Source organism: Danio aesculapii, chromosome 12, assembly GCF_903798145.1.
Source record: "Danio aesculapii chromosome 12, fDanAes4.1, whole genome shotgun sequence".
Taxonomy (NCBI): domain Eukaryota; kingdom Metazoa; phylum Chordata; class Actinopteri; order Cypriniformes; family Danionidae; genus Danio; species Danio aesculapii.
The window spans coordinates 46,926,488-46,935,927 of NC_079446.1; positions in this window are offsets into that span (position 1 = coordinate 46,926,488).

The window sequence follows — 9,440 nt, forward strand, 5'->3', positions numbered from 1 at the left end:
TGTTTGAAGATATTAAACAGTGCCTTTCTGGACTGGATCTGTAGTGACAACGGCCTCTGCAATCAGACCAAACATTCAGCACATAAAGCACTATTTACATTTGCATCCAAACAAACTTGATGCATGAGCATTTAACTGCATCCAATAAATACACTACAGAGGCATTTTCCATGTCAAAAGTTGAAAGATAAAGTTTCACTGTGCAATTCCAAAGAGTAAATGGCTGCCAGGTGCTGCTCGCATCAAATTCAAAGCTCTGATGTTTGCTTACAAAGCGACCTCTGGCTTTGCTCCTTCGTATCTGCTCTCACATCTGCAGATTTATGTGCCCTCCAAAAACTTGCGTTCTGTGAATGAACGTCACCTCGTGGTTTCATCCCTAAGAGGGAAGAAATCACTTTCCCGAACTCTCACATTCAATCTGCCCGGTTGGTTGAATGAACTCCCTAACTACATCAGAACAGCCGAGTCACTTGCTGTCTTCAAGAAACGACTAAAAACTCAACTATTTAGTCTCCACTTTCCTTCCTAATCTGCAACTGCCTCTCTGACTATACCACTAACTGTACTCTCTCTCTCTCTCTCTCTCTCAAAAAAAATAAAAAATACTAATGCTTCGCTTCTTAGACTTTTACACACCTGAAACTTGTCTATAGCACTTGTTCACTGCTGCTCTTATAGTTGTGTGAATTGCTTCCTTGTCCTCATTTGTAAGTCGCTTTGGATAAAAGCGTCTGCTAAATGACTAAATGTAAATGTAAATAATGAAAACAGCCTACGTCTGAACCATGAGCAACAGAGGAGCATTAACTAATATTGCTATATTCCTACTGTGTGTCTGTATTTGCTCTTTGTGTTTGCAGAGAAAGTATATTTACAAATGGTGTATAAGAAATACTTTCAGTTTCCAGATGAGTGTGTTTATCTTTCCACGTGTGTGTGTGTGTGTGTGTGTGTGTGCGCTTTCTTGGGTACAGACTGTGTTCTGCTGTAAGTTTGACCTGACAAATATTATTTGTTCATCATTGTCGTCAACTTTTAAAGAGGACTTTATTGTGGCTGCTCAATACCATACTGTTTTATAATGCTTATTAATTGTTTTTTTAATATTTATTTATTTATTTTTACTTCACTGACTGAAACTCAGATGAACACAGATTCATCTCTCACGGGACAGATGAGAGAAACAGATGTCAAGAAAGCAAAACATGAAAGCATGAGGGTAATGAGGGTAGATAAGAATATTTTCCTATTCAGTCTGTGACATTATTTGTTGTTATACTGAGCACACACTGTACAGATAAAAAAACACCTCCTGTTTATTTATTATTTTCTTTTCCAAATATTTCCCAAATGATGTTTAATGGAGCAAGAAATATATCCCAGTATTTCATATAATATTTTTTCTTCTGGAGAAAGTCTTATTTAGGCTAGAATACAAGCAGTTTTTCATTTTTTTTTTTTCAAATCATTTGAAGGTCAATATTATTAGCCTCTTTAAGCGATATTTGTTTTGGATTATCTACAGAACAAACCACGGTTATACAATAACTTGCCTGATTACCCTAATCTGCCTAGTTAACCTAATTAACCTAGTTTAATGTCACTTTAAGCTGTATAGAAATGTCTTGAAAAATATCTAGTCAAATATTATTTACTGTCATCATGGCAAAGAGAAAAGAAATCAGTTAACTGAGTTATTAAGACTATTATGTTTAGAAATGTGTTGACAAATATTAATGCAGGTGGTGATTATCTTTCCATTAAGCAGAAATTGGGCAATAAAATATACCGGATATACTGTACTTCTGACTTTAACTGTATAGAGCATGGGTGTCCAAACTCGATCTTGGAGGGCCGGTGTCCTGGAGAGTTTAGCTCTAACACTAATCAAACACACCTGAATCAGCTAATCAAGCTCTTAAGCTGCGGTCACACTTGACTTTTCCTCCCATAGACTTCCATTCATACGCACGTGAATGCGTCAGACCAGAAACGCAAGGTCATGCGTCAAGTTTCGCATGTTGCTGCATTGCAAAGTTCAAGCTTGATGAACTCTGACCTGCGAAATCACATCACTTGACTGCGTGAGACCAATCGAGGATCAAAACAGGACCTCTCTGGACTGAAATTTAAAACATGGAGCAATCGCTGGCTTTTTAAAATGGTTAATCATCTTGTTTAATCCCGCCCCTTTTCGCAGCGCCGCACGACAGAATTTCGCAAGCTTAATCTCTAGTGTGACTGCAGCTTTACTAGATAAAGAAACTTCCTGGCAGGTGTGTTGAAGCAAGTTGGAGATAAGTTGGAGAAGCTGTTTCTCAATTCTGAGAACGGAGAGATGTTTTATGAAAAGAGGGGGTTTCTTACCCCTAAGAAATGGGACAGCACTACAACACTTGCACACGTCATCATGTCATCGTGATCTCTTGCTTCATATGAGATCGACAATGGCGACTGCTGTAGTTATTCCAGCTGTGTTATTTTTTGGTATTTATCTTCAGGAAAGGCATATATTATGTTATCATAATGATCTAATGTGGCGATAAGATCGTAACTGTACTGTGTATTTACACCGTGGCCATATTCATCTATGTAAACACACAAAAACAACATTAACATTATAGCAAACACTCTGCATCGATGTGTCCTCGATATCAAGAACACATCAGGGAACTTTTACACCCCATTCACACGGGGCTTCAGCGTCAACGCTTGACAGAGGGCGTGTCTGAAGTTGGGGCTGACGTGATCATCATAGCAGCGTCAGCCAATGAAATTAGTCAGCAATAGTCCACAGTCTGAGCTGGTGTATTTACATACAGCGATCTGATTGGCTGACGCTTCTGTCAGCGCTTGAAAAGTTGAGCAAGTACCAACTTTTGCAGCAAGCAACGCTTCTGAAGCAGCGCCCGCGGATCCACAATGCAGTTCGTCAACGCCTCACGTCACCCATTCAAAGTGAATGGGAATCATTGAAGCTGACGCCCCGTGTGAATGGGGCGTTACACATCCTCAGTTCTTGCCGTCTTGAGTTTTGGAACTGAACTTTGGCAGTTGATGATGATGTTACATGAGAACACGAGGATGCAAGAAGGCTTAACACATGTTGAGAAACAACCAAAAAATAATAATTGGGCCCTGGTGTAACGGAGGCCCGCTAATAAGTGCTGTGCAGGTAAACCTCACTCCTCTGACCTCTAAAGGTGCTCTAGCGACAGACGCTAGAGTCCATGGTGTTTAGCCTCCTTGTTAGAGCAACCAACTCCCATGCGGAAGGTCGCCGGTTCGATACCAGCTCGGAGCGGTTTGCGTGGTGTAGGACCGGTGGGGTTACGCTGGCATTTTGGGACAGAGCGGCCCACTTCATTCAATCAAAATGCTACCCATCTGTGCACGTCCTTAAATATGTATCTTTTTCATTCTTTTATAACACATTTTATCTGTTTTTATGCTTATTTATTTTATTTTTTTACCATTCTTATTATTTGTTTTTATTTTTCTTATACTTGTTGCTTTTATTCCTGTTTATGTAAAGCACTTTGAATTGCCACTGTGTATGAAATGTGCTATATAAATAAACTTGCCTTGCCTATTAGTTTGGGCCCGATATACATAACTAAAATGTAAAATAAAAAAAATGGTATAAGTTTTGCTTAAGTTGCACACTAGTTTTATCATGTATAAACATCATTATAACCATATTGTATAAATATTATTGTAACTTTAAGCCTACATCATGCTGACAATCAAAAACAAAATGTCATGATATCTCATGCGATTGTCTTCTGACCGAGTGCATCTTAAAATACATGAATGAAACTCCTCATAGAGCTTGGGAAGCATACATTCTTTATGGTATAATTTGTAAAAATAAATAAAAAAGACTTGCAGGTTAAGGAAACAGCATAGGAGAAAGTTGCCAAGGGTCTTGGTGCAGGTGAAAAGTAAAAGAAAAAAAAAGTATATTTATATACAGTAGAGAGATAGGTAACTAGATAGAATAGACAGGACTATATTGATCTGTGCAACAGTTGTCGATCCGCTGCGCGCTGCAGACGCAAAAGGTAAATGCCTGCTTGCTGATTCTGCTCTCCATACGCGCGCGTGGAGTGAGAAACAGGCGTGACTTTTGACAAATACACAGCGATGTTGCACGGTTACACAGAGCTCAAAATGGAAGTTTGTGATTGGGTTAGACCAATGTCAATAAAGAAAAGAACCAATGGGCTGCAGATTATGCCACATGGGCCGGTCTGTCCGAAAAAGAAACATTTTACTTTCAGAGCATCACAGATCACAGCATCGTCAATTAATTAGGCAGAAAAACACGACAGTCTGCTAAGTGTTTTATGAGCCTGTCAGATCATAAGAAGGTGATCAGCCCAGCCCAAAAAGTATGTCGACCCAGCGGGAGACTGCCAGATGGCCAGTCTGCCCCTGGCTTGGATTGTGGGGTAAACCGGAGCACCTGGAGGAAACCCACGCCAACAAAGGGAGAACATGCAAACTCCATATAGCCAACTGGCCCAGCCAGAACTCGAACCAGCAACCTTCTTGCTGTGAGGCCACAATGCTTTTTAACGCCCACACCTAACCCTCACAGTGACATCACTAACACCATTGAGTGCATTTGGTTTGACTTTGCATCTCTGCATCTCTCTTCAAGGCTGGATCCAGATACTACTGAAAATTTAGCAAAAATAAGAAGATGCAAGGCCATTGACGGCATTAAAGACAAACATCTAAAGTTTAATTCTAAACTTAACAGGGAACCAGTGGAGGGGGTAGAGAATAGGTGTAATACGTTCACTTTTCTGACTGTTAGATATCCTCCTGAGACCCCGCACATTGACTTGTGTTCTCTGTAGTGGACATTGTGTTTTCATGAATTTTCTTTAAATTTTTTTGAGCTACTCTGTCAAGTCCTGTTGTACTGTTCAGAGGACATCCTGGGCTTTCTAATGATATGTCATTGCTGACATGCTAGGAACCACTTCTTACACTGCATCCAAAATGGCCGGCATACAAACTAGCACATTTTATGGGAAGGAGAGAGGCATGTAAAATTTAGCTTTTTAAATGTTTTTTTTTACTACTATTATTACATTTATATTTGTTTATTAAAGTGTCAGGAACAATACATTTAGCTTTCAAAGCTGTTAACCTGTTTGTGTTTCAAAATATCATCCTTTTTTAAATGTCCGCTATAGTGGACCATCTTAATGTAATGAATGACTGCATGTTGTGCGGGGCAGAACTGAAGCAGAGAGGATTCTTTATAAAATAGTTGAGGGAGACTCTGATTTAGAGTCTGACAATCAGACAATTAGAGAATTAGAGACTATTAGAGAATGACCATCCGTTTTAAATCACTTTTATGTTAATTTGTTTTGGATTAACACCACTTTTTTTTTTTTGAGTTCGGCTCTCTTTCAGGAATTTCAATACAAAAGGAAAAAAATGGCTTTTGTTTTGTTTTTGTTACATTAATGTTGGATTAACATCCCTTTACAGCCGTATCCTGTACAGTGTTGTCTGAGTTTGGCGGACGTTTTGGAACTAAAATGGTCCTGTGGTCCACTACACTTGACATGCTGTAAAATTAAAAATAAAAACAAAACGCAAAAACTCTAAACTGTAGAATTTTTTTAACCCAAAGGATGTAGGAAATCACAGAAAAAAAATTATTCCTTTGGAGGTCAAACATTTTGCACAAGTTGCTAACGATGAAGACAAGCTTGGCTAACTTTAACATAGGGATAATTCTTCAACTACGGGCACTTTTAAGTCCTTTGATCATATATCCAATATATATATAATTTGTTCAAATTCCTCTTTCTTTGTCAAACTAATAATAAAACTTACCTTTAAAAAATGTACTAGCTTTCTATTATATATTTTTCATATTATTTATCCTCCTTTTAGGTGTCAAAATTGCTGTTTTGGCCTTGTCGCACACCCAGAGTTTTACACTTCAACAATGAACATAACATTTTAAAATATTATTTATCTGGTATCTATTAATGTATCTTAATGAAGCACTAGTGAAATAATTTAAATATTTTATAGTTATTAATGTGAGACTATTAGCAATATTATTATTTTTTATACAAAATATAGCTGTTGCACAGTATCAGTGTCATTTCCACCACAACACTGTAATGTCACTTTAAAAAGTTTATTTAGGTGATTTCTATGAAACTGAATAGTGCCATCTGAGAACATGTTCAAGATGGAGGAAATTTAAATTAAAATCAGGAAATACATTTATTCTACGTCATTTCCAGACATGTTGTACCTTTACAGATGTTTTTAAAAACCAAACAAAATTAAGGTAAATAAGAGTGTTTTGTATACATGAAAGGCTAGCATCAATTCAAAGCTAATCGGTGAAGCTATTTTTCATTTTTTCACAATGAACTGTTGTAATGTCATTTCCACCACTGTCATTTCCATCACCACACACACATTTAAAAAAATATATTTAAAAAGTTCTCATCACACATTAAAAGTGTATTCACAATGTATGAGTTCATGCTCTATTTAATATACAAATTCAGTTTATTTATTTTCTAATAAGCTCTTAACCAAATTAATATTACATTTTAGAGTGTGACAGGTGTACAATTCAGCATACAACTCATTTATTTCATTGACAAATGTGTAATTATTACATATATATTGTGGAAAGATTGGTTAAACTAGAAACAAAAATGATCTTAAACAGTGTTTGACTGCCATAATTTATTTCATTTTTAAATAAGCTGTATATTGAGATATGCTGGAATTGACATTTGTTCAGTTCACGATGGAAAAATGTTTCTCATGTCTAAGTTTGTCCTCTTACAGGTCTTAAAACTAGACAAATTGTTTAAACTTTTGAGGCTGTTACGTTAATTTTGAACACATTTTTTTACTCAACTTCACAAGGCTAAAAGTGCCCGTAGTTGAAGAGTGGTCCATAAAGAGAATTGAAGTAATGCAAATGCATAGATGGCTTTATCAAAATGACCCTTGCTCAGGAAGGGCTAGACTTTATCGAGAAGTCAAAGCTGAAAAAAGCACAGAGTCAATCTCCTTGTCAAATTTTAAACACTCTCACAGCGAAGCTCTTGACCACATGGCTGCGACGATAAACAGAGTCAGATGTGCTGGAGATGAAGTGGTTGACATTGAAAACAGTAAACACCCGGTTTTGTTCTCATTTAGACTGAAAATTCTGCGACTGCCATATCATATATCATTCATTTTCTTTTCAGCTTAGTCCTTTTATTAATCCAGGGTTACCACAATGGAATGAACCACCAACTACCCTATATCATATCATAAATCATATTGTTAAAACACTTTCTAAAAGAAATCAAGTGAATCTTAAGAGTTTGGTGTCACATAAATATAAATCCATACATCGTCTGCATACAGATGAAAAGAGACATTGTGATATAAAATATCTGACCCCATATGCAGCATGTGCAAAGAAAACAAAATGGGGCCCAAAATGGATCCCTGAGGCACACCAGAGGTCAAAGGGGCAGGAGAGAAGTCACCAATCATAACTGAGAAACTGCAACAAGTTAAAAGGTGCTCTATGTAAGTTTTGACTCTTCTAAAGCATAAAAATACCATAATATGTTAGCAGATATTTAAGAAACATGCTCAGTGAACATTCTTATTTCTCTGAAAAACAATGCTGAAGTCAGATATTCTGCTTTGAAAATGTGAGTTACATGCTGGAACGTCAGTTTTTTTTTGTCCCTTTAACCTGCCCAAAGCCAGTTTAGTCAATTATATTTCAGCACCCCGGGTTGCCTTGGCAGAAAACAGCGTATTTGACTCATTCAGTCAGGAAGGCTCTCAAAATGTGCATCTGCAACCAAAATGCAACCTCTGATGGACAGTAGCAGCCTCCGAAATGAGATGCAGATTTAGAGTTCCACATGAGGTGGTTATTAATTAATAAATAATATAAATATTACGAACGTAAACATTAGGTGAGCAGGTTACATTGTAAACCTGTGTCCTAACAACACGCTATGTGATGAAATTTGCGGTGATAAGCAATTGGGCTGTTTGCACTAGACAAAACACAAAAGAAATGTAAATACAACCATTCAGAAGCATAGAATAGTGCACTCACTGCACTCCAACGTAATGGTAAGGTTTATAATCCAATTAATACATATTAAACCTCTTGAACATGATTAAATGTAGATGCTGAATCACTGATATGTGTTGGCTTTCACAGAGTCACAGTTCTGAAGTTCAATTTCAAACTGTTTATTTTATTTTCCAGATCTGAGGTGAACTATCTGCTGCGGCTTTCAGTAGTATGGTAATAAATGTCATGTAAAATTGCATTCAAACTCACATTATTAGCATTTAACACTGAATAAAGCACATGAGGTTTACCTGAGCTGATCTTTATCAGTTTATACTGTTGTTCACCTGTGAGAAATAAGCTGTTTCTAATATATAAATTTAAGATTTTGGTTAGGATAAAAACTCCTTTTAATATGGAGAATTTTCCTTCTGTCGCATGCCGATGTTTTTAGTTAGTACACAATTTAAAGGCTCAACAGTCAGGCACACTCCTGTTAATGTCGTCAATCTGGTTTATTTTGAACCAGGAGTGCAATACCTAGTTCAACCACTGGGTGTCAAACTTACATACTGCACCTTAAATACAAGATAAACCAGTCCAACAGAGCTCCCTGAAGCCAAACCTGCTGGGCCAAGCCTGAAATGATGAATTAGTGAACCAATGCAGCAGTAAGGTCCAGCATGACTAACAACAAAGGGGGTTTTTTTAGCATCAAGGGACATGAGAATATAATTTTAAACTGTTTTCAGAGCAGATTCAGTACTGTGACGTGATCTAAAATCAGACTGTAATTTCTCAAAGATCTAATTTCTTTCAGGAAAGGAGTGCAGCTGTATAAAAACAACCTTTTCTATACCCTTAGATTAAAAGGGTAGATGAGACACTGGTCTAAAATCTGACAAAATCGCAGGGATTGGATTTTTTGAGAAGAGGCCTGAACACAGCGTGCTTAATTACAGTAGGGACAGTTCCTAAATTGAGGCAGCTATTGGTGAATGACAAGAGACAAGGTCGGGGCGACAAGGTGGCTCAGTGATTAGCACTGTCGCCTTATAGCAAGAAGATTGCTGGTTCAAGTCCTGGCTGGGTTGGCATTTCTGTGAAGAGTTTGCATGTTCTACATGTTGGTGTGAGTTTCCTCCAGGTGCTCCGGTTTCCCCCACAGTCCAAACATATGTGCTATAGAGGAATTGAATAAACTAGATTGGCCGTAGTGGATGAGTGTGTGTGAATGCTAGAGTGTATATCTGCATATCTGCACTATAACAAAGGCTCGCTAATGTAAATATAAGGAGTTACGTTTAAAAACACGTAATAATATATATGATTTAAAAAC